The sequence below is a fragment of the Sapajus apella genome, unplaced genomic scaffold (genome assembly GCF_009761245.1).
Source record: "Sapajus apella isolate SASKATOON/1434 unplaced genomic scaffold, GSC_monkey_1.0 scaffold64, whole genome shotgun sequence".
Taxonomy (NCBI): domain Eukaryota; kingdom Metazoa; phylum Chordata; class Mammalia; order Primates; family Cebidae; genus Sapajus; species Sapajus apella.
Genome location: NW_022437004.1, coordinates 3588463 through 3612290, shown reverse-complemented (window position 1 = coordinate 3612290; position 23828 = coordinate 3588463).

Genomic DNA, 23828 nt, shown 5'->3' with positions numbered 1-23828 from the left:
TCATCTCTTTTGTATAAATAAGGCACTGAGGTTCACAAACTCCTGTTTGTGAGATGGTTTTAAAATACTCTGTACAGGTTGGTTTCTGAGAACCATTTTATTATGCTGTCTTGTATATATTATGTAACATGACAGACAGGTGAGGCATGTGAATATGACCTGATGGCACTAGGAGGCCCAACCAAAAGTAACCCCTTTCCCCACTCGTTCAGAACCAGTTGAGACATAGCCACAAGGATCAGGCAGATTGAATTCAAAATCTTAGCTTTTTGATGTATTATAACTGATAAAACTCTACTGGGGAAAGATTTTGGCAAAGTGGGTTTGCTAATAGTTTACCCTAATTAATCCAGCTTAACTATCTGGTCACAGAGGTCTTACTTCCCCTGTGTCTAATGAAGCAGAGAGATCAGATGACAGTGTACCTTCCCTATGGATAGGCAGAGCCCATGCGTACAGGAGAGAAGGGTAGGGCTGACCAGAGCTGCACTTGCTCAATACGTCTCTGAAACTCACCAGTCGGTCTTCTTTCAAGGTAGCGGCTATGGACTGAATCGTGTCTTCTGACCCTTCTTCCAAATTCATATATTGAAGGCTGGGTGCTATGGCTCATGTCTGTAATCCCAGCAGTTTGGTAGGCTGAGACAGGTGGATCACTTGAGGTCAGGAGTTCAAGACCAGCCTGACCAACATGGTGAAACTCCATCTCTACTAAATATACAAAAAAAAAATTTTTTACAGGCGCATGCCTGTAATTTCAGCTACTTGGGAGACTGAGGCAGAAGAATCGCTTGAACCCTGAAGGTAGAGGTTGTAGTCAGCCAAGATCGTGCCATTGCACTCTAACCTGGGCAAAAAGAGTGAAATTCCATCTGAGAAAACAAACAAACAAACAAAACCAAAATTCATATATTGAAGCCCTGACCTGCAATGTGACTGTATGTAGAGATAGAACATTTAAAGTGATAATTAAGGGTAAAAGAAGTCATTAGGGTGGGGCTCTAATTCTATAAGACTGGTGTTCTTAGAAGAGGAGACATCAGGGATGCTCACACACAGTGAAAAGGCCATGTGAGTACACAGCAAGAAGACAGTCATCTGCATGCCAAGGAGAGAGGCCCCAGGAGAAATCACTCCTGCGAGTACCTTGATCTTGTAGTTCCAGCCTTCAGAGCCGTAAGAAAATAATGACTGCGGTATTTTGTTATGGTAGCTATAGCAGACTAATATAGTAGCCAAGAGTATTACTCCAGAGGAGGTGCCTCCATGTAGAATTATTAGGAGTGGGGGATAAGTTTTATTCTGACATAAGCTATTGTTTCACAGTTCTCCGTCCTGTCTCCCGGACTGGATTGGGGGTCTCAAGTTTAAAGACTATGTATTCTGCTTCTTTATCTTGGCCGAGTTAATTAGCACATATGTACTCAGTAAATACTTCAAGATTAATAATGCTTTTTTGTTTATAGAGTTTTCCGCTTTTTAAATTTTGTTATTTTCTTTTCCCTAAAAGCTATGTATTACACTACCTGTGACCATCTTCATTAGTAGTGCCAAAGAACTAAACCTCCAGCTAGAAAACTCTGCTTCTAAGGGAGAAAATTATTTTTTGTGAATTTATATTATATCCCCTTTATTCAATGTAAAATTTTTGCTAAAAGAATTGCAATGTGAACGCTAGATAATTTAATTGCAGTTACCAAGAAAATATAGTTGCTTGTGGGTCTGTGTTCAATGTGTAACTGGAGCCCATTTAGCATTTTTAAACAACTTTTTATTTTCAGACATATTCAGATTGTTTAAAAAGTTGCGAAAACAGTGCAATTTTTTGTTGTTGTTGTTGTTAAGACGGGGTTTCACCATATTGCTCAGACTGGTCTCAAACTGCTGACCTCAGGTGATCCACCCGCCTCAGCCTCCCAATGTGCTGGGATTACAGGCGAGAGCCACCGCGCCTGGCCTTACAGTGCAATTTTTATATCCTCCTCACCAGAATCCCCTAATGTCCACATATTATATAGCCATAGTGTAATGACAGAAACAGGGAAATTAATATTGATATAATCTATTAATGAGTCTCCAGACCTTATTAGAAGTTGACCAGTTTTCCCAGACATTTACCACCTTGCACTTAGTTGCCCACAGTTTTCCCTAATTGTGACATGATCTTTTATGACCTTGAGGCTTTGGAAGAGTGCTGGTGGGTCATTTTGTAGAATATCTCTCAATTTCTGTTTGCAGTTTTCTCATGATTAGATTTAGGCTATGCATTTTTGGCTAGAATACTCAAAGTAAGGTGGCATTCTCAGTGTATCATATCAGGTGTGATGTCAATATAATTTATTATTACCTGTGATCATAACTTGAAATACTTGGTAAAGGTGATGTTTGCCAGGTTTCTTCATGGTGAAGTACTCTTTCTCCTTTTTAATCAATAAGTGTCTTCTGGGGAGATACTCTGAAGCTATGCAAATATTCCATTTTTGATCATACTTTCGTCCCCTATTTTAACATCTATTGATGATTCTTGCCTGTAACATTTATTTCTGTGGTATTTGCATAATGGTAATTTTTAAGTTTCATCATCCTTTTACTTTATTATTTGGAGTACTACAGGAAGAAAGAGCAGCCTCTTCTCTCATTTGTTTTATTTCTGTTATGGATATAAAGATATAAATAAGGATTCATGAATATTTCTTTTTTCTGCTGGTTGTAATTCAATACCATCAATTATTTTGTTGCAGGCGCCCATTATGAAAGCATAAAAATGTTTTAAATATACAAATTCTAAATGTTGATAAAGTCGTCACTCTTCTAAAATGAATTACAGTAGCCCCTCCTTTTTTTATAGTTTCAGTTACCTGAAACCAACTGTGGTCAGAATATAAGTTAAGCACAATAGGATACAGAGAGACAGAGAGAGACCACATTCACATAACTTGTATTACAGTATATTCTTATAATTATTCTATTATTATTAATCTCTTACTGTGCCTAATTTATAATTAAACTTTATCATAAGTATGAATGTATAGGGAAAAAAACATAGTATATAAGGGGCTCCATACTGTCCACTATCTGTGGTTTCTGGCATTCACTGGGGATCTTGGGATGTATCATCTACAGATAAGGGGTAACTACTATAGTATTAGACTTTAGACTTGAAATGATGTGGCTAACATGTTCTGAAGTAAATGTGCTAGTTGCTTTGAAAAGTAAAAATAGTAAAAGATAGTCTATGAGTGAGTATAATAACTCAATGAGTTAGTATAATAATTAAGGAGAGAAAAAGACACCCCAAGAGATACAGTGATATTACATTTGTATAGTAGCACAGCAAGAGACAATGTGCGTTTGATCACACAATGAGGCAGTAAGCGTTTAACCACTAAGGATGGCGAGAACGCCTCTGTGCATCCTGCCGAGAGCTGACCACCAAGGGCCTGTTCAGGAAAGGCCTGTGTCTCATGCTACTCTGAGCTGGAAGAAGATTATAAAGTGAATACCATATTTCCTGAACAAAACAAAGGAAGAATATTCCTCCTCACGTCTTCTCCCCACTCACCATTTTCCTTAAGGGTGAATTTTGAGCATTTATGCATGAAAGTACAACAAACTAAATTAACTTTATGCATAGATTTTCATAATCTGGCTGAAGCTACCTCTTTGTCCCTATTTTACATTTTCCTCTTTAAATTCTACACCCCATCTCGTTCTAGGCACATGAAACTTAAATTTCCAGATTCAACACATTTCCATACCTCTGTACATACCTAGTTCCTGCTATCTGTAATGCTTTTCAACATATCTTTGGGAAATTTCTTCATCCTTTAAAGCCCATCTTAAAAATCACCACCTCTTAGAACAAACCTACAACTCCCTGATACACATACTAGTTTTTTGTCCAGGTGCTCCTGTGGTTCTTTACGTGGGTATCTGCTTTAGATCTTACCATGCAGTTGCAATTTGCCTGTCTCTGCTCATAGTTGCCACCTCCATTGGACTGAAACCTCATTGAGGACCGTGGCTCTTACACAGTATTATGCCTCTGGCTCTAGCTGGAACTGCGTCTGAAAGAAAGCAGGTGCTTGGTAAATGCTTGTTGAATGAATGCACAGCAGAACAATAAAACATTTTCACTAATATTCCCACTTCTTTCCAGACCATATTTCATTATACTTCCATGAATTACCAACATCACACATCACGTTTTTGGTATGACGTACTTTGTTTTAGACCACAGTAGTCATATCATTGAGTACATTTATTCCTGTTATTGAATGTTAGTTCTGGAAATGGGTGAATTGAATATCAATGTTGTAGTCCTTGGCATAGGATACAGGATCATAGTATAGTGAGGATGCCAAAAATGTTTCATTTTCCTTTTAAAACAATTCTGGGTGATATTAAATCTGTTGCTGTATTTAATACTTCAACTTCTGAGTATGGGAAAAAGTCAACAAATATGTGTACTTTATTTTGTAAAATAGTTGTGTCATGAAAATGTCCTGTTCTAACTTTAAAGTTTTGTAATTGCACATTTAAATGCTTTTGAATCCACTCTAAGGAGTGCTATTTTGTTAAGTGAAAAAAAAAATTCTAGTTCAGCTAATTTTCAATATACCTGAGTTTAATATATAAGATTTAATATCCTAGGTTTTCTTAAAAAAAAAAGCTCTCCTAAATTGAAAATATTACTTTATGCTTCTAGAAGTAAAAATAATAATGTAGAGAAATTCTCATGAGAACAGTGAATGATATTTTAAAACATTGAGATAATTGGGAAAGTTAAATCTCAAATTATTTCACTGAAGACAAATTGAAGATTTTTTTTGGTATAAATTCAAGGGATACAAGTGCATTTTAATTACATGGATATATTACATAGCGGTTCAGTCTGGGTTTTTAGTGTAACAACCACCCGATCATATACATGGTACCCATTAACTAATTTCCACATTCTATGTCCATGAGTACACATTATTTAGCTCCCCCTTGTGAGAATATGTGGTATTTGACTTTCTGCATTGTTTCACTTAATGGCCTCCAATTCCATTCATGTTGCTGCAAAATACATGATTTTACTCTTTTTTTAAGGACAGAATATATCCCATTGTATATAGAGATCACATTTTTTTAATCCAGTCATCCACTTAGGTTGATTCCATATTTTTACTATTTTGAATTGTGCCGTGATAAACAGAAGAGTGCTGGTATCTTTTTGATATAATGACTTCTTTTCCTTTGTAGTGGGCTTGCTGTGTGAAATGGTAGTTCTGTTTTTAGTTCTTTGAGAAATCTTTGCATCATTTTCCATAAAGGTTGAAATAATTTACATTCCCATCAACAGCGTATAAGCATTCATTTTTCTCTGCATCCTCACCAATATCTGTTATTTTTTGATTTTTAAGTAATAGCCATTCTGACTAAGACAATATCCCATTGGGGTTTTAATTTGCATTATTCTGATAATTAGTGACATTGAGCTTTTTGGCCATTTGTATGTCTTCTTTTGAAAAACGTCTATCGAGATCTTTTGTCCACTTTTTAATGTGGCTATTTGTTTTTGTTTTCGTTGAGTTGAGTTCCTTGTAGATTCTGGATATCTCCTATCAGATGCATAGTTTGCAAATATTTTCTTCCATTCTGCAGGTTGTCTGTTCAGTATGTTGATTATTTCATTTGCTCTGCAGAAGCCTTTTAATTTAATTCAGTCCCATTTGTCTATTTTTTGTTTTGTTATCTTTTTTAGGTCTTAGTCATGAATTCTTTGCCTAGACCAATATCAAGAAGAATTTTTCCTGTTTTTTTGTTTTTGTTTTTGTTTTTTTTTTTTTTAGTATTTTTATAGTTTCACATCTTACACTTAAATCTTTAATCCATCTTGAGTTAATTTTTCTATACAGTGAGAGACAGGGGTCCAGTTTTATTCTTCTGCATATGGCAATTCATTTTCCTCGCACCATTTATTGAAAAAAGTGTCCTTTTCCCAGTATATAGTTCGGTCAATTTTGTCAAACATCAGTTGGCTGTAGACATATTGGCTTTATTTCTATATTCTCTATTCTGTTCCATTGATCTACATGTCATTTTTATACCAGTACCTTTCTGTTTTGGTTACTATAGCCTTGCAGTGTATTTGAGGTCAGGTAATGTGATGGCTGAAGCTTTGTTCACACTGCCTTGCTTTGGTTGTTCAGGCTTTTGAGGGGGTTCCATATTCATTTTAGAATTGTTTTTCCTAATTAAAAAAATAATGTTGGTATTTTGATAGGAATTGCATCAAATCTGTAGATTGATTTGGGCAATATGGTCATTTTAATGATATTAATTATTCTGACAAATTTAAGATTTAAGTTGTGTCTTTAAAACCCAGGAATCTACAATTGTTACCTATAGGACAAAATTTTATTTTTATTTATTTATTTATTTGAGACGGTGTCTTACTCTGTCTCTCAGGCTGGTGTGCAGTGGCATGATCTCAGCTCACTGAAACCTCTGCCTCTCAGGTTCAGGCGATTCTTATGTCTTAGCCTCCTGAGTAGCTGGGATTATAGGCCTTCAGCACCACACCCAGCTAATTTTTGTATTTTTAGTAGATACCCAGTTTCACCATGTTGGCCAGACTGACCTAGAACTCCTTTCACCTCAAAAGACCCACCCACCTTGGCCTCCCAAAGTGCTGGGATTACAGGCATGAGCTACCGTGCTCAGTAATCTATATTAAAAAACTTAATCTTGATTAGTTGACCCACATAAAAAAAAATAATTGCTTCATTCCTTAGGTTCCATGAAGAATTAAAAACGCAGCACATAGAAACTAAACAGCATTGAGCATTCCAGGTGGATATAATAATTAAATTTACTTGAAAATGAGGTATTTTGCCTTAATTACCCAGCATTTGCTTTAATAAATTAACTCCTCTGTTATTACGTGTACTATTGAATTATATGAAAAAAATAATAAAAAATTGAGTTTGTTTTCAGTAACATGGTTTTATTACAGAGGATTCTAGCAAATAATCATGCTTAATACATTCATTAGTGTAAACTTGTAAAGCTGTTATTTGAGTCTACTGACCTAACCAGGCTTTAAAAATCAAACATACTCTTTTCAAATATTATACATGGGTCTATTTCCACAACCAGAAAGATCTGACAGTTCCTCTCCAGCATCTTGCCTTTGTACAGTTGCACTTTGAATCTAACGAATGCCAATGGTGAGTTCGCACAACTAGGAAAAACATCTATTTTATACATCTTTTCACAGAGGAATAGGTCTGTAGTGTTTAGGGACTACATGTCATATTCTATGCCTGATACTTGAATGGAAGTTGTGGTTTTTTTCCCAGCAATTTATTACAGAAAATACAGATATTTTACTGTCTTCAAGATATTAGACTTCCATGGAAGCAATGTTTAGTTTCGTCTGAGAGGCCTGGACAGTGTCTGTGGGGTCCATGGGCCCCCTTCTTGTCTGTTTGTATCTCACGTCATGTGGTTACACTGTTTCCAGGAGGGTGAGAGGAATATGATACTGTGTCTCTGAAGAAGCCGAATCGAATACAGATGCGTTGCCAATTTTCATCATTTAGTAGTTTTCATTTCTTCTTTCCTTAAGAGTACCTACCTAACTATATCACAAGGCATCCTGGGATTAATGCAATGAATACCATAGGCAAGAATTGTAATAATTGCAACGGGAGAGCTAATGTATATATACATTTATAGGTGTTGTATGTTTAGATAATTAGAAAAGGCATATATATATATATATATGTATATGCCATTCATATTGACACATATAAACGCTGTCTCATATATATATATGCATACATAACAATGTGTGTGTGTAGATGAGGCCAACTAATTTGGAATGCAAGAAAGGGCATAAGACATGACACCAAAGATCTGGATTCTAATCTCACTTCTGCCACTTAGAAACCAGGTCATGCTGGATAAATGCCTTCAAGTTCTGAGCTCCAGTTTAATGCTATGTGAAAACAGTGTTTTTTATATTTATCCTAGCTACATTCTCTGACAGAATTATAAGAATCAAATGGGATTTTTTATGTGAAAGAATTTTGTCAGGTGTAAAGCACTTGTTCAATGTATGTTAACGTTCATTGAGTCATTTTCTAAAGCAGCTATGATGTGCCGTACTGAAAATATGTACAAGACACAGCCCCCACACACTGTCTTCAATTAAGTTAGCCTAAGTGGGTGTGGGAGCTGAGGGGAGTGGTCAGGTAAACAGAAACTTTATATGCAGTATGATAAGCCTGATATTAACTTCATATCAGTGTAAGTTATTTAGGAATAGAGAAGTGACTTATAGCTCACTGTGTGGGGAGAAAGAGGACTAGAAGAAAGTTTCTTGAAGAGACATTGCCTGGGCTCAGTCTTCAAGAGTGAGCAGGGGTTAAAGGGGTAACGTAGGAAGAATCAGAGAACAAAAGCCATTTCAAACAGAGAAACAGAATGGACACAGATAAGGAAGGCACAAACTATGTAGGGAACCAATCAGTATTTCCTTATTGTTGGGTAGTAAACAGTGAAGAGCATCAGGAAGTGGTAGGAAAAGTAAGGATCTGCTCGGGGTGAGTTTATTCCAGGGAAGAATGAAAACCATTGAAGGGTTGCAAGCAGAAGAGCCGCGTGGACAGATTCCCATTTTAGATAAATCACTCTAGCACTATGATAGACTTAAGGGTGATAAGACTGAAGGGAGAGGGACCTGCTAAGAGGTTCTTGTCATAGAATGGGTCAAGGTTTCTCAGCCTTGGCATTATTTACATTCTGGGCTGGAAAGTTTTTTGTTCAGGGGTTGGAGAGAGCTGGTCTGTGCATTGTAGGATTTTTGCATCCAGTTCTCTACTCATTAGATGCTAATAGTACTTACCTTCCACCTCCAGAGGTGACAACTAAAAATATCTGCAGTTATTCCTAAATGCCTCCTACGGGAGCACAATCACCCTAGTGGAGAGCTTCTGGTCTAGGAGAAAGTTACAAAGAAACACCCTGGCACTTGGTAATTGGTAATGGGATAATGGGATTAGAGAATAGATGACAGACTCAGAAGTTTAGGAGGTAAAATGGACTGTTCTAAGTGATAGATTTATTTGAGAGAAAAGAGAGGGAGAAGTCAAGAATGACTTACAGAGTTGGCTTAGTTGACTGACTGAATGGTTATGTCGCCGAAAGGTAGAATAAAAAAGGATGGGCACTGAAGTGACTATCCTCTTTCAGTATTTTAGCAACAAGAATGTCACTGGGGTTCTTATGTTCAGCATCAGTAGGTTTGACAAATATTAAAACTTTATAAACCTTTTATATAACTAGAGTAAAGGTGAGGGGAAATTACTGGGGGAAGGGGAGAGGGAGAGAGTAAATGAGTAGCTCTGTTTAACAGATAAGGAGATATTAGGTTTATAGAGGCGATGAAAATGCCCAGCGCTATAGAACAGAAAAAGACGTATTTGCATAAACCTTCCAATTTAAGCAGCGGTGATACATTTGGTTGCTGTAGGGAGAGCATTTTCGGGAGTAAAGTGGGGGAAAAATGAAATAGTGGTGAGGTGAGTTCAATGTAAACAAGCTACAGTAACTGAAGACTTGGTTTATTTTTTATTGTTTATTTATTTATTTATTTTTACAGGTTTGGTTGGGAAGAGGAGAAAAGGGTTTTCTGATGACAAGGGAAGTCTTGAGGAGTACATTTTTCTCAAAGTGTGAGAGATTTACGCTTGTTTGGGGACTAAGGGATTAGGTTATATAGTGGGAGAAAATAGGGAATCCCAGGAATCCCAAAAATAGGAAAGGTGAAAAGAACAAATGAGTTTATGCTGGAATAAGAGGAGGGACATATCTTCTGAGACTGGGGAAGAGACGTATGTCATTATTCTATTTAAATTTATAGTTAGGCATTCTGAAGGCTGAGGAAGATCATGACTAATGGCTTTTTGTGATAAGAAAGGACACTGATTATCTGCTAAGAGTGAGAACAATGGATGTCCTGAAGAGTAGAATAAATATGGAGGAGAACTAAGGAGGAACAAAAAGAAAATAAATAGAAAGAGGCAGGGCAGAGCTACATTTAGAGAATCTGAATTTGGTTTTATGGTTTTTCTAAAGCAACAAACTGATGCCTGGGTGTAGAAGCAGAGACAGTGACTTATACAGTGATGTAAGTTGGGTTTTGCTATGTGGAAATGATGGAATTACAGGACTGTTAGGAGAATCAAAGGTGTTGATGAAATAGTTGTTCAGATGATCAATTGTGAGGTTCAGGATGAGGAAGAAAAAGAAGAAAGTTTAGTTTAACTATTTATTAGCAGTTGGAATCTGGGCAAATCGCTAATAGTATTGTTTGTGAAAATATATTTTCTAGTAATATTTCTAATATGGTACCTGGCACATTACGGATACTCCACAAATGTCAGTTTCCTTTCTTTTTTCCCTTCAAAAACAAGTAAAAATGTAGAGAAACCAGCACCACCAACTTACTAGCTGTGTGACCTTGAGCAGATGACATAATCAGAGTTTCTTTACCTGTGAAATGGGTATGATAATGACAATTGCCCTTCCTGTTCTATCTCAAGGACTTTAAAATAGCTGTTGTAAAATAATCAATGTGACATTATAATCAGTGTAAATTTTAAAGTGCTAGAGAAACCTAGGTTATTACAAGTCTACATTATATAGTAGTCATGTAAATTTCATGTTCTTAATTAGAAGATACAGTTCAGTAATACGTGTGAGCAAAAATATATTCTCCAATATAATACCTTGTCAGAAATGGTTACCAAGGTGAACATAATACAAATGCAATGTATTTTATTCCAGAATGATGGAAAAAGTATGGTGATAATGTCATGAAACTATTAATATAATTATTATAATGTATGCTATAAGGTGCAAAATATGATTTGGAAAATAGATGAGAAGTTAATAATGAGGTTTGTTGGGGAATAATGAAGATTACCTAGCTTAATTGGTGGGGAAGTAATAGGGAAAATCTGCTGGCTAAGCAGACCCAGGTCAAAAAAAGACTGAACTCATGTTGAGGAGATGCTTGTGAACTGGAATATGAATTATTCTCTCTCAATCCCCTTCTAGGAATGGTCATCAGATCGTGTTTTATCCTTCTAAGGGGAGCAGTTACTATATGAAGGCAGGGAGTGAGGAAAAGAGAGCATTCCTCTGACAAATCCCTACTTATTACCTAATATAACCAAATCACTTTTGATTCCTCTACTGGCTTTATGAATAGTATGATTTCAGGAAGTCCAAAGATGTCCTTCCACCTGATTGATGATGTAAGAATTGTCAGACTCAATTAAAATGGAAAGGTTTTAAGATAATAAATTGTTTTTGTACCAATATCATGCTGTTTTTGTTAATGTAGCCTTGTAGTATAGTTTGAAGTGGGGAAGTGTGATGCCTCCAGCTTTGTTCTTTCTGCTTAGGATTGTCTTGGCTGTTTGGGTTCTTTTTTGGTTCCATTTGTCTTTTAAAATCATTTTTTTCTAATTCTATGAAGAATGTCATTGCTAGTTTTATAGGAATAACATTGAATCTGTAAATTGCTTTGGGAAGTATGGCCATTTTAACAATATTGATTCTTCCTATCCGTGAACATGTTTTTCCATTTGTTTGTGTTACTGCTGATTTCTTTGAGCATTGTTTTGTAATTTTCATTGTAGAGATTTTTTTTACCTCCCTGGTTCGCTGTATTCCTAGTTATTTTATTCTTTTTGTGGCTATCATGAATGGAATTGCATTCTTGGTTTGGCTCTTAGCTTCGATGTTGTTGGTGTGTAGGAATGCTGCTGATTTTTGTACGTTGATTTTGTATCCTGAAGCTTTGGTGAAGTTATTTATCAGATCAAGAAGGATTCGGGCCAAGACTTTGTGGTTTCCTAGGTATATAATCATATCAACTGGAAACAGGGTTAGTTGACTTTCTTTCTTCCAATTTGACTGCCTTTTATTTCTTCCTCTTGTCTGATTGCTCTGACTGGAACTTCCAATATCATGTTGAATGGGAGTGGTGAGAGAGGATATTCTTGTTTTCTCCCAATTTTCAAGGGGAATGCTTCCAGCTTTTGCCTATTCAGTATGATGTTGGCTATGGGTTTGTCATAGAAGGCTTTTATTATTTGAAAGTATGTTCCTTCAATGCCTATTTTTTAGGGCACTTAACATGAAGGGATGTTGAATTTTATGGAAAGACTTTTCTACATCCATTGAGATAATTATGTGGTTTTTGTGTTTCTGCTTATGTGATAAATCACAGACGTGGAATGAATCTAAATGCCCATCAATGGTACACTGGATAAAGAATATATGGTACATATACACTATGGAACACTACACAGCCATACAAACTAATGAAATAATGTCCTTTGCATCAACATGAATGGAGCTGGAGGCCATTATTCTACATGAACTAACACAGAAAACCAAATACTACATGTTCTCATTTGTAAGCGGGAGTTAAACATTGAGTACATATGGACACAAAGAAGGAAGCAATAGACACCAGGGCCTACTTGAGGGCAGAAGAAGGGAGGAGGGTGAGGATCAAAAAATTACCCATCAGGTACTAGGCTTATTACCCCAGTGATGAAATAATCTGAACACCAACACCCTGTGACACGCAATTGATCTATATAACAAACCTGCACATGTACCCCCAAACCTAAAATAAAAGCTAAAAACATAATAAATTGAAATTTATGTATACTAAAGAAGTGGACACTTAGTTCCTGCTTTGAGGGAGGTAAGAGCCTAGGTCAGAGCACCTGAAATAGGGGCTAAGGAGGGAGAAACCAGCAAGGAGGGTGAAGGACCACAGAAAGGAAGATCGGGAATACTAAAGAGAAACCAAACTGGTGCCAAAGTTGGTACTTCCTTTTACACAGGGGCAGCTGGCATGTGGCTCTGCCCCACCCCTCCAGCCATATGTTTTAAAGCCTGTCTTTGTTATTAAGAAGTATCATTATCCATGGACTGAGATTATTTCCCTATTCTACCTGGACAGCAATGGATAATTCTACCAGAGAACAGTCTTAAAAAACATTTCTAAAGTTTATTTCCAATCAAGCTAATTATCAGATGACAAAGAGCCCATTCTACAAAAATTATTGCCTTATTGATAGTTGCAAGTAAGAATGTGAAAAAGTCATTTAATCTTTCCGACTTCCATATTGCCCTAAAAAAGGAAAGAACTGGATGAGTTGATTTCTAAAATCTCTTCTAGTTTGAGGTTTCTACTCTTCTACGATACAGAGGGAAACATGTACTAGACAATGACGAGATCCAATTTATTCAATAGTTGCCTAACAAAATTATAGTGTAGTATATTGATAAATTGGCTTCAGTCCAAGTTATCAGTCTGTTGATAAATGATATAAAGATATCAGAAAAAGATAGTCAACAGCTTTTAATCAATCTTAGGAGAATGAAAATCAGGCAGATAAAGTCATTGGAAGAAAGTAAGTGAAAAATTGTATCTCTTTCTGAGTTGAAGTCTTATCTAATAGAGATTAGATTAGTTCTTCTATCAGTACAATTCATTTTTAGCTTTTAAGATGTTACCATAATGCAGAAGGCCATAATAAATATGATGGCTTATCCAACAGAATTTTTGAACTCAATGAAATAAGAACACCACACATTGAGAATTTCAGGATTGTGATTTTTGGTTTTCCAGTTCTAATAATCTGATGGTGGGCAATCAGTCTAATTTACATGGCAATCAAGCCATGTAAAGTTATATGTATGACTCATTTGAAAAACTCAGTGAAAATACCTTTAAATGTCTAAATCTGTGGAGTGATTATTCATTTGCTTTTGTCTGCCTGCTGATACTAGGTAACAAGTAGAAAATTTTTAGCTGTTTTAACTATTCACAGCCATAGTCTTGTTCATATAATTATAAATGTTTCCAATCACTTTTCTTTTGAGAGCTCTAAAGGTATTCTCAGATGATTTCATGGGTCTCAGAAAAGTTACTTTGTTTTCTTGGGTCACCGTAGAAGCAAGAAAGTCATTTTCATTCCCACTTACAATAAATCAATCAACATTTATAGAACACCTATTTTGTTCTGGGCCTTAGGCTAAGCAATGTGGTGGATACAATGATTAATAAGATATGATCTCTGCCCTCAAGGCAAGCCAGGCTCTTAGAGAAAAAAAAAAAATACCAAACAGACAATACAGGGCAGCATATGATAAGTGGAAAATGAGTGGCCTGGGAAATAAGAATTCTAGTGCTTTAGAGGTGGGAGAAATCATTTTGGCCTGAGGTGATTAGAGAGGCCTCCAGGGATGTGTGGAAGATGACCTGGACCTTGGAGGCCTGATGGGTTGAGACAAGTAGGTAGAGAAGAGGAGAGTACGCCAGGCAGAGGAAATGGAGTGAAGAGTGATTGAGCGGTGCTGGTACCCAGCAAGAGAGGCAGGATCAGCATCTGTAGCCTGCCATGGAGTCAGGCAGTACACAAGGCCAAGAACTGACCTATGCCTTAATTGCAGAGAGGCAGGTGGATGATGGCAAAGGCAACCCTGGGAGGGTAAAATGCAAGACTTATTTGCAATTTAAATGCAGCAACACTAGGCTCTGGTCCTCTGTTTGAAGAGAGCCACAGAAGCCCAGAGAGCAGCATCTGGGTGGCTCCCAGGGAGCTGTTCCCCCAGCATGGTGGCAGAAACTTGGAGTGAAGATACCTTGGAACGTGAACTTTGCTGCCAACTCATTCTGTACCCTCCGGTGCCCCAGGATTCTCTCTTTTCAAATGAGGCCTTTGAACTGAGGTGATTGGTTAATGCTGGAGTCTCCTTCAGTTCTTATGTTTTTGTGTGTATCTCTGCGAAGGAAACGTGTCTTTACTCTCTACAACTATAGTACACTTTTTAAAGATTAAGCCAACTATCAAGGCTTTTTCACTATATTTCTATTATTCAAAACAGTAATCAATATGAAATAACATCTTAACATTTTTTTCTTACACGTGAGCCTTATAAGCACTGGTGAAAACTAATGTAAGTTAACAGTTAAGCCCATCATCTGGGTTCAAATTCTAGTCTGCTTACTTAGGAGCTTTGTGACCTGGAGACAACTATTTAATTTTTTTAAACCTTAGGCTTTTTTTTTTTAATCTGTAAAAAGAGGATTACAATAGTACTTACAGATCATTATTTCCTATGAGTATATATAAAATTGCTTAGCATGGAGTCTGGCATCTGGAGACTATTCAATACATGTTGGCTCTTTTATCATTATTAATATAATACTGTTAACTGTTGTTGGCATTTTTTATCTTTTAAAAATGATTTTGTAGAATTAAGTAACATGGGAATTAACCAGTAATCACAAACCTGAAAGTGCTGCACATGTTATAGATGGACAAACAATGATAGAAAGAAACTCAGGAAGACTAGAAATTTGAGACTGAAAAAACTAAAGTTTAAAATAGGAAAGAACTAAGTGCCTGGAGATAAAGATGGGGAACAGATATCCAGTGAAAGGCAGAAATACCTCAAAAGCCCTAGAGTCACAGTAAACAGCACCTGGAAACTGAACCTGCAAAGTGATAAGATGATACAGTTCTGGACACCTGATTATTAGAAAGGTGTTAACCAACAAGAAAGAATGGGAAGTAGAAAAAGAGGGCTCGAGGGACCAAAATTTGATTGAAGATTTTTGAGAACTAGACATCTATATCACTGAGAGGAGTATCTGTCTTACAATATGCTTGTCAGGCATGTGGATTGAAAAGATAGAAACATCAGGGAAGGAGATGAGATAAAAGAGTAAGGTGGGCAAATGGCCTCTCCCTGCCTGTAGCGGGATCAATTCAAATAAAGAAAAGCATTTCTAATGGCCAGGTTCCCTGAGGATGCAATAGAAGCCATTTACATCCCATCAGGACAAAGCTCTGGAGAACACACTGTGGGGAATTGTCTACAATTGGTGCCAGTGAGACAGAGCAATGTTTCCAGTTAGCGTGGAGCCAGCTAAAATCGCAGCAATCTCTTTGTGAAGGTGCCACTGTGATTCCACAGAAAGAACAGCCTGTTGGATTAAAATAATTCATATTTGCATAGTGCTTAGAATAGTCTGTGCACCAATTTAGTGTTATACAAATGTTTGCTAAATAAATGAATTTAGTTTCTGAAGATAGTTGGCAACCAAATCAGGAATCATTAGTCTCACTCTGGGGATGATCGAATCTACTTGCCAAATGAGAGGCAATAGGTTATGAAATCAAGCCAAGAAAATTCTGGAAGCAATGTGTATTACTGGGGCTGAAGATCAATTTTTAGAACCCCTGCCCTCAGATAGCAGGCAAAGCAAAAAGTGTTTGAAAGAAAGCTATACCAAGTTTTACATGATTTCTGATCTGAAAGAGTATTATTATGAGAGTCTCTAGGATACCAAGTCCCTTTCCTCTTCTTCATTAAACATTTACTCAACATTTGTGGAGAGTTAACTGTTGACCATGAACCTTTAGTTGCTCTGCTTCTGCTCAGCTGCTAACGCACATCTGCATGCCATCGGCACCATTGACCTAGAAATTCAAGGGGCTCAGACCACCTGGCACCAAGAAGGACCACTTTTTTCTGTAGGAAGCTATATTGTGCTCTACTGCTTGATCATTGTCATATAGGTATCCACCTCAGAGGGAAATTTGACTATTAATATTACAGATTCTTCTCTCTCCTAATGATCTTCCTCTTGCCTTCCAAGATTTTCATGGCATTTGTTTTGTTTTCTTTATCTTTTTCCTCAAAGAAAATTGAGAAAGTACTTTTTTAGGCCTTCTTTTTCCCACTCCAAATGATCATTTATGGAAATCCCAATGTCCGATGGATGATATATCAATTTGAAATTATAATTGTACTGAATCAGCATTCCTAGACATTCCTCTAAAGTTGTAGGAAGTCTGATTGACTCTATTGAGACTCAACTTCCTAAGGAGGTGTGGTAGAAACTTTTTCCAAACAATGAAGGCTGACAATGGCCTAAAGCCACTGCTTTGGTTACAAAAAACTTGAGTTATCCTCTATAACTCTTACACCTATACCAAGTAGTGAGTTGAGGCAACATTAATATTATTTTTCTCATGCATGTAAGTAAACATACCTTTAAGTGATTTGCCCAATTTTATACATATATTAAGTGGAATTTTTTGGCTCTCAGGTCTTACATTTAGGTCTTTAATCCATTTTGAGTTGATTTTTGTATATGGCGTTAAGATAAGGATCCTGAATAGACATTTTTCCAAACAGGACATAAAAAATGGCCAATACCTGTATGAAAAGGTGATCATTAATCATCAGGGAAATACAAATCAAAACCACCATGAGATATCGCTTCACATAGTTAGAATGGCTGTCAAAATGACAAGAGATAACAGGTGTTGACGAGCTGTGAAGAGAACCCTTGTACAATGTTGCTGGGTGCAGCCATTGTGGAAAACAATATGGGGGCTCGTAAGGAAACTAAAAGTAGAGCTTCTAGGTGACCCAGCAATCCCTCTAAGCAAACCCTTATGCACCCAAAGGAAATGAAGTCAGTACCTTATGAAGATATGTGTGCTCCCATGTTCACTGCTGTAGTATTCACAACAGCCAAGATATGGAATCAGCTTCTTAAGATATCATCAATGGACTAATGAATAAAAACATTGTATATATGCATATATATATATATATATATACACAATGGAACATTATGAAATAATATTAATTAATATACATACAATGGAATACAATGAATTTGATTCAGCCTTAAAGAAAAAGGAGATCCTGTTATTTTCAACAACACAGATGAACCTAGAAAATATTATGCTAAGTGAAATCAGGCAAACACAGAAAGAAAAATACTGCATAATCTCACTTATATATGAAATCTAAAAATAAAACAAAAAATGAACAGAAAACCTTGAATAACATAGAAACAGAGTGTAGAATGGTGGTTATCAGGGGCTGGAGGTAATGGGGAAATGAGGAGATGGAGGTCAAAGGGTACAAAGTTATGGTTATGTAAGATGGATCAGTCTGGATATCTAAAATACAACGTGAGAACTGGAGTTAATAATATTGTATTGTATGAGGCAGATGTGCTGAGAGAGTAGATTTTAGACATTTTTACCACAAAAAGGGAACAATGTGAGATGGTGGACATGTTAACATTCTTTACTATAGTAATCATTTTACTATGTGTATCAAAGCATTATGTTGAATACTTTAAATATATGCAGTAAACAAAACACTTAAAAAACAAAATTTCTGCTAGGTAAATCAATCTAGCGGCCCTTCTGCTGGCCAAGTTTAGTTTTCTCCTAAATAGATAGAAGTTTTTAACTTTTAGTACTTTATTTAGTTTTTTTTTTTTTTCCTGTCATAACAGAAAATTCAGCACTTTTATTTATTTGCTTATAAGATAATAAAATAAAAGAGCTTAGCGAATAGAAAAAATTATTCATAAGTCCTTTACCTAAACTAAGCATTATCTTGATCCCTTTCCAGTCTTTCTTCATAACACAAGTTATATATATATATATATATATATAGTATTTTTTTTTCTTTAATTGCACTTTAGGTTCTGGGGTACATGTGTAGAACATGCAAGATTGTTGCATAAGTACATACATGGCAATGTGGTTTGCTGCCTTCATCCCCCTGTCACCTATATCTGGCATTTCTCCCCATGTTATCCCTCCCCAACCCCCTACCCCTTGCTGTCCCTCCCCATTCCCCTCACAACAGACCCCACTGTGTGATGCTCCCCTCCCTGTGTTCATGTATAACACAAGTTTTTAAACACAATTATAATGACAGTGTAACTTAATTTTTATTCTACTTTTCCTTTTGGCATAAATATATTTCTATACTGTTGTACATTCACAGCATATTCCATACTACAATATCATCATTTCCATATTGTTGGACTTTGGGTGGCTTCTAATTTTTCACCATTATAAACAGTAGTGAATATATTATTATATTATTTTGTCTTTATATACAATAGGGTAAAAACTTAGAATTAAAAAGTTTTTCCTGGCCAGGTGTGGTGGCCATATCTATAATCGTAGCACTTTGGGAGGCCGAGGAAGACGGATCACGAGATCAGGAGTTCGAGACCATCCTGACCAACATGTGAAACTCCATCTCTACTAAAAATATGAAAATTAGCCAGGTATGGTGGTGCACTTCTGCAATCCCAGGTACTCAGGAGCCTGAGGCAGGAGAATCACTTGAACCTGGGAGGCAGAGGTTGCAGTGAGCCGAGATTGCGCCACTGCACTGCAGCCTGAGTGACAGAGCAAGACTCTGCTCCAAAAAAAAAAAAAAAAAAAAAAAAACGGCTTTCCTTCAACCAACCATATCTTTAGGATAAACTTCCAGAAGTGAGCTCCCTAGGTTGTAGACATTCCTATGTGGATACTCAAATGCACTAGGGATGTCTAATGCATGTATTTCTAGGTTTGTTATGAACCTTTGCTAGTGTGGAATTATGTTCTTAAGGGTTTCTTCATGCAAACACTAATAGGTGGTATTGGTGGTGGGGAGTGATTGACAACAGTTTGAACTTTTGAATTTATATTTGGTAACAAAAAAGAAAAAAATTAAGACATTCTAGGAAGTAACTTCTTTTTTTCTCTCATGTTGAAGTAAGGAGAAATTTTGGCAAGTGTTGCCTTTTCCCTACAGTATTACAGAATCTAAAGCTATTCTAGGCACACTTAAATAACAGTCTTTATGTAAAAATGTACGTTTTCTGTGATTCCTGGAATCTGTAGCAGTAATTAGCAATGCCTCTCACACGAATCATGCTTCTTCATACTTCCCTGATTTTGTACATGCTGTTCTTTCTCCAAGAAGGTCCATCTCTACTGGTTTGTCAGGCAGCCTCCTGTTCTTTCTTTAAGAGTCTCTTAGTGTTCAGTTGAAATAACAGACATAAGTAGAAAGAAAAATTTCACAAATTAACACTCCCATGTAACTACCACCACTGTGGAGATCTACATTTTTATCACCTCAAAACATTTCTTTGTGTCTCTCCCAAGCACCCTGACATGATCAGCCCCAGCCATTACCTATGTTTTGTTAGAGTTGTGTTTTCTAAAAGTTCATATGAATGTAATGATGCAGTATAAACTCTTTCTGAATCTTTTTTGAGTCAGCATGTTTTTGAGATTTATCTGTCTTATAGAGTATATCTACAGTTCATTTCTTTATACTGTATGGGTAGTATTCTATTTTATGGATAGAATGGAATGTCATCATCCATTTGAATGTTTCAGATTAAGGCTATTTAAAAGTAAAGGCACTATAAACAGTTTTCTATAGGTATTTGTGTGGGCATATATTTTCATTTCTGTTGGGTAAACATCTTGAATAGAATTGTGGGTTACATGACAGGTTCATATTTCTTCTTATAACAAACTTCCAAAAATTTCTCCATCATGGCTGTACCATTTTACATTCCAATGAGTAATATGTAAGAGAGTTTCAATTGTTCTACATCTTCACCAACACTTGATGTTGTCAATCTTTCTCATTTAAGCTGTCATAATAGGTATATGATAGTATCTTATTACAGTTTTAATTTTCACTGCCCTAATAATTAATGATGTTGAAATTTTTAAAATATATTAGTTGGACATTTATATATCTTATTTTGCAAAATACTGTTCAACTATTTTGCCCATTTTTATTATTTTAGTTATTTTAAATTGTACAATATTATTTTACAATATTTTATACAGAAATCCTTTGTAACATACATGTATTATAAATATTTTGACTAAGTCTATGGCCTAGCTTACAATTTTCATAACAGTATCTTTTGAAGAGCAGAAGTTTTACATTTTTATGAAGTTGAGTTTATTTAATTTTTCTTTTCTTTCTTCTTCTTCTTCTTCTTCTTCTTTTTTTTTTTTTTTTTTTGAAACAGAGTCTCATTCTGTTGCCCAGGCTGGAGTGCAGTAGCATGATCTCGGCTTACTGCATTCTCCACCTCTCGGATTCAAGCAATTCTTCTGCCTCAGCCTCTTAAGTAGCTGAGATTACAGGTGCGTGCACCACACTCAGCTGATTTTTATCTTTTGGGTATAGATGCGGTTGTGCCATGTTGGCCAGGCTAGTCTCAAACTCCTGTACTCAAGTGGTCTGCCCGCCTCGTCCTCCCAAATTGTTGGGATTGCAGGCATGAACCATCATGCCCAGCCTGAATTTTTCTTTTATGTTTTAATTTGTGTATGTTTATAACTTAGGAAATCTGCCTATCACAAGGTCATGAAGACCTCTCCAATGATATTTTTCCAGAAATTTTATAGTTTTAGCTTTTATGTTTAGACCTATGATTCATTTTATGTCAATATTTGTGCATGGTGTAAAACTGGCGGTGTATTTTTTCTATATCGATATCCAGATTTCCATCACAATTTGTTTAAAGACTACTCTTTCCCCCATGAAATTGTCTTGGTGCCTTTGTTGAAAAATTACCATAAATATGAAGTTTTACTTCTGACATTCTATACTGTTCCCTTGATCTCTTTGTCTATCCTATGTCAATACCACAGTGTCTTAACTCCTATAGCATAACCATAAGTATTGGATTGGGGTAACTTACATTATTTACTTCTGTTCTTATTTTTAAAAATTGGCTATTTTAGTTTCTTCACATTTTGATGTAAATTTTCCATAAAAGCTTGTTAGTTTTTACAAAAGAAAAACTATCATGATTGGGTCCGCATTGAATCTACAGAAAAATCTGGGGAGAACTAATAGCTTAAAAATGCTAAACCTTTCAATACACAACACAATATATGTCTCCATTTATTTAGCTATTCTTTAATAACAGGTATTACATATATTTTGTTAAGTGTATCCTCATATATTGCATAGTTTTGGTGCTATTGTAAGAGATATTTTTAAAATTTCATGTTCTAATAATCAGACACTCATATCTAAAAATAATTATTTTATTAAATAAAAATAATTTTGGGTTTTATAGATTGAATTCTTATCATGTGACCTTGCTAAACTTACTTCTTAGTTTTAGTGGTTTATTTATTTATTTTTGTATTCTCTAGGATTTTTTACATACCTGATTGTGTCATCATAAATAAAGAGTTCTACCTCTTTTCCAATAGCAACACCTTTTATTTACTTTTCTTGCTTCTTGTACTGGCTAATATATCCAGAACAATATGGAATAGAAGTGGTGAGTGTCCTTATTTCTTATCTTTGTAAGAACAGCATAAATAAGATAAAAAATGTTAGTTGCAGGTTTTACATAGATGCTTGCCAGATGTTCAATTTTCCTGTTTTTTTTAAAGAAACAATTTTTTTGATATTTATAGTTTATTTCATTGAGTTGTTCTGTTATTTTTATTCTTTCTCTCTCTCTACTTACTTTGGGTTTAATCTGTTCTTTTCCCAGCTTTTTGAGATGGAAGGTTATGTTAATAATTTAGTACTTTTTCTTTATATAAGACTTTGAAGCTGTAAAATTCTCAGTATGTGTTGTCTTATGTGCATCGTACAAATTTTGATACCTTGTATCTTATTTTCATTCAGTTAAAAATATCTTTTAATTTCCCTGTAATTTCTTCTTAGACATGTGGATTAATGAATTAATTTTCAGGTAGTTGGAATTTCTCATATTATCTTTCCATTATAGATTTCAAATTTATTTTCTTGGCTCATAGAGCATAGTCTGTATGACTTAAATCATTCATGTTTATTGGAGTTTGTTCTATGGCCCAGTATATAGTCTATTTTGAGGAATATTCCATGAATACTTGAGAAGATTGTGTTCTCATGTTGAATGATGTGTCTAATACATGCCACTTAGGTCTAATTTGTTCACAGTGTTGTTTAAGTGTTTTATCCTTACTGTTTTGTCTATTATTGAGAGAGTACTGTCAAAACTTTTAGTTATAATTGTTGATTTGTTTATTTTTGTTCAGTTCTGTAAATTCTTCATGTATTTTGAAGTTCTGTTTTACGTACTTATACATTTAGAATTACATTATTTGGTGATTTGTCTCCTTTATCATTATGAAATGTCTCTCTTTATCTCGAGTAATATTTGTTTTTCTAAAGTCTACTTCGATAATGTTTCCAATCCAGTTTCCTTGTGCTTATTGTTTGCATGGGAGAATTTGTCCACTCTTTACTTTTAAATTATCTGTGCTCTTGTGGTTAAGTAAATTTCTTATAGATAGCATATAACTGAATCTTACTTTTTGATCCAATCTGACAATACTCAGAATGTTTAAACCATTTCTATTTAATTGGGTTTGCCTCTACTATCTTGCTATTTGTTTTATTTCTATCTGTTTTCTGTTTCCTTTTACCTCTTCTGCATTTTCATGATTAATTGGTCATTTTAGTATTTTATTTTGTCATAATTATTGCTTATTGGTAATATATCTGTATGTAATCACTTTAAAGATGTTTATGTATTGCATCTTGTTTTGTATAGTTACATTTAAGAAGTCAGCGTTAATTTGCCTTTCTTCCTCTGTGTGTAATATGACTTTTTTCTCTGATTACTTTCAATATTCTTTTATTTGGCATTCATTATATTATTATTATTATTATTTACCTTCTGGTTTTCCTTATGTTTCTTGTGCTTAAGATGTTTGACTTCTTGGATGTTTGGATTATAATTTTTATAAAGCATAGAAAAATTTTGGCTACTGTTTTTTCAGCTATTTTTCTCTCCCTTGTTTTTTTCCTGAGATTCCAATTTCATGCATGCTGAACCACTTTGTATTGTCTCATGAATCACTGAGGATATGTTT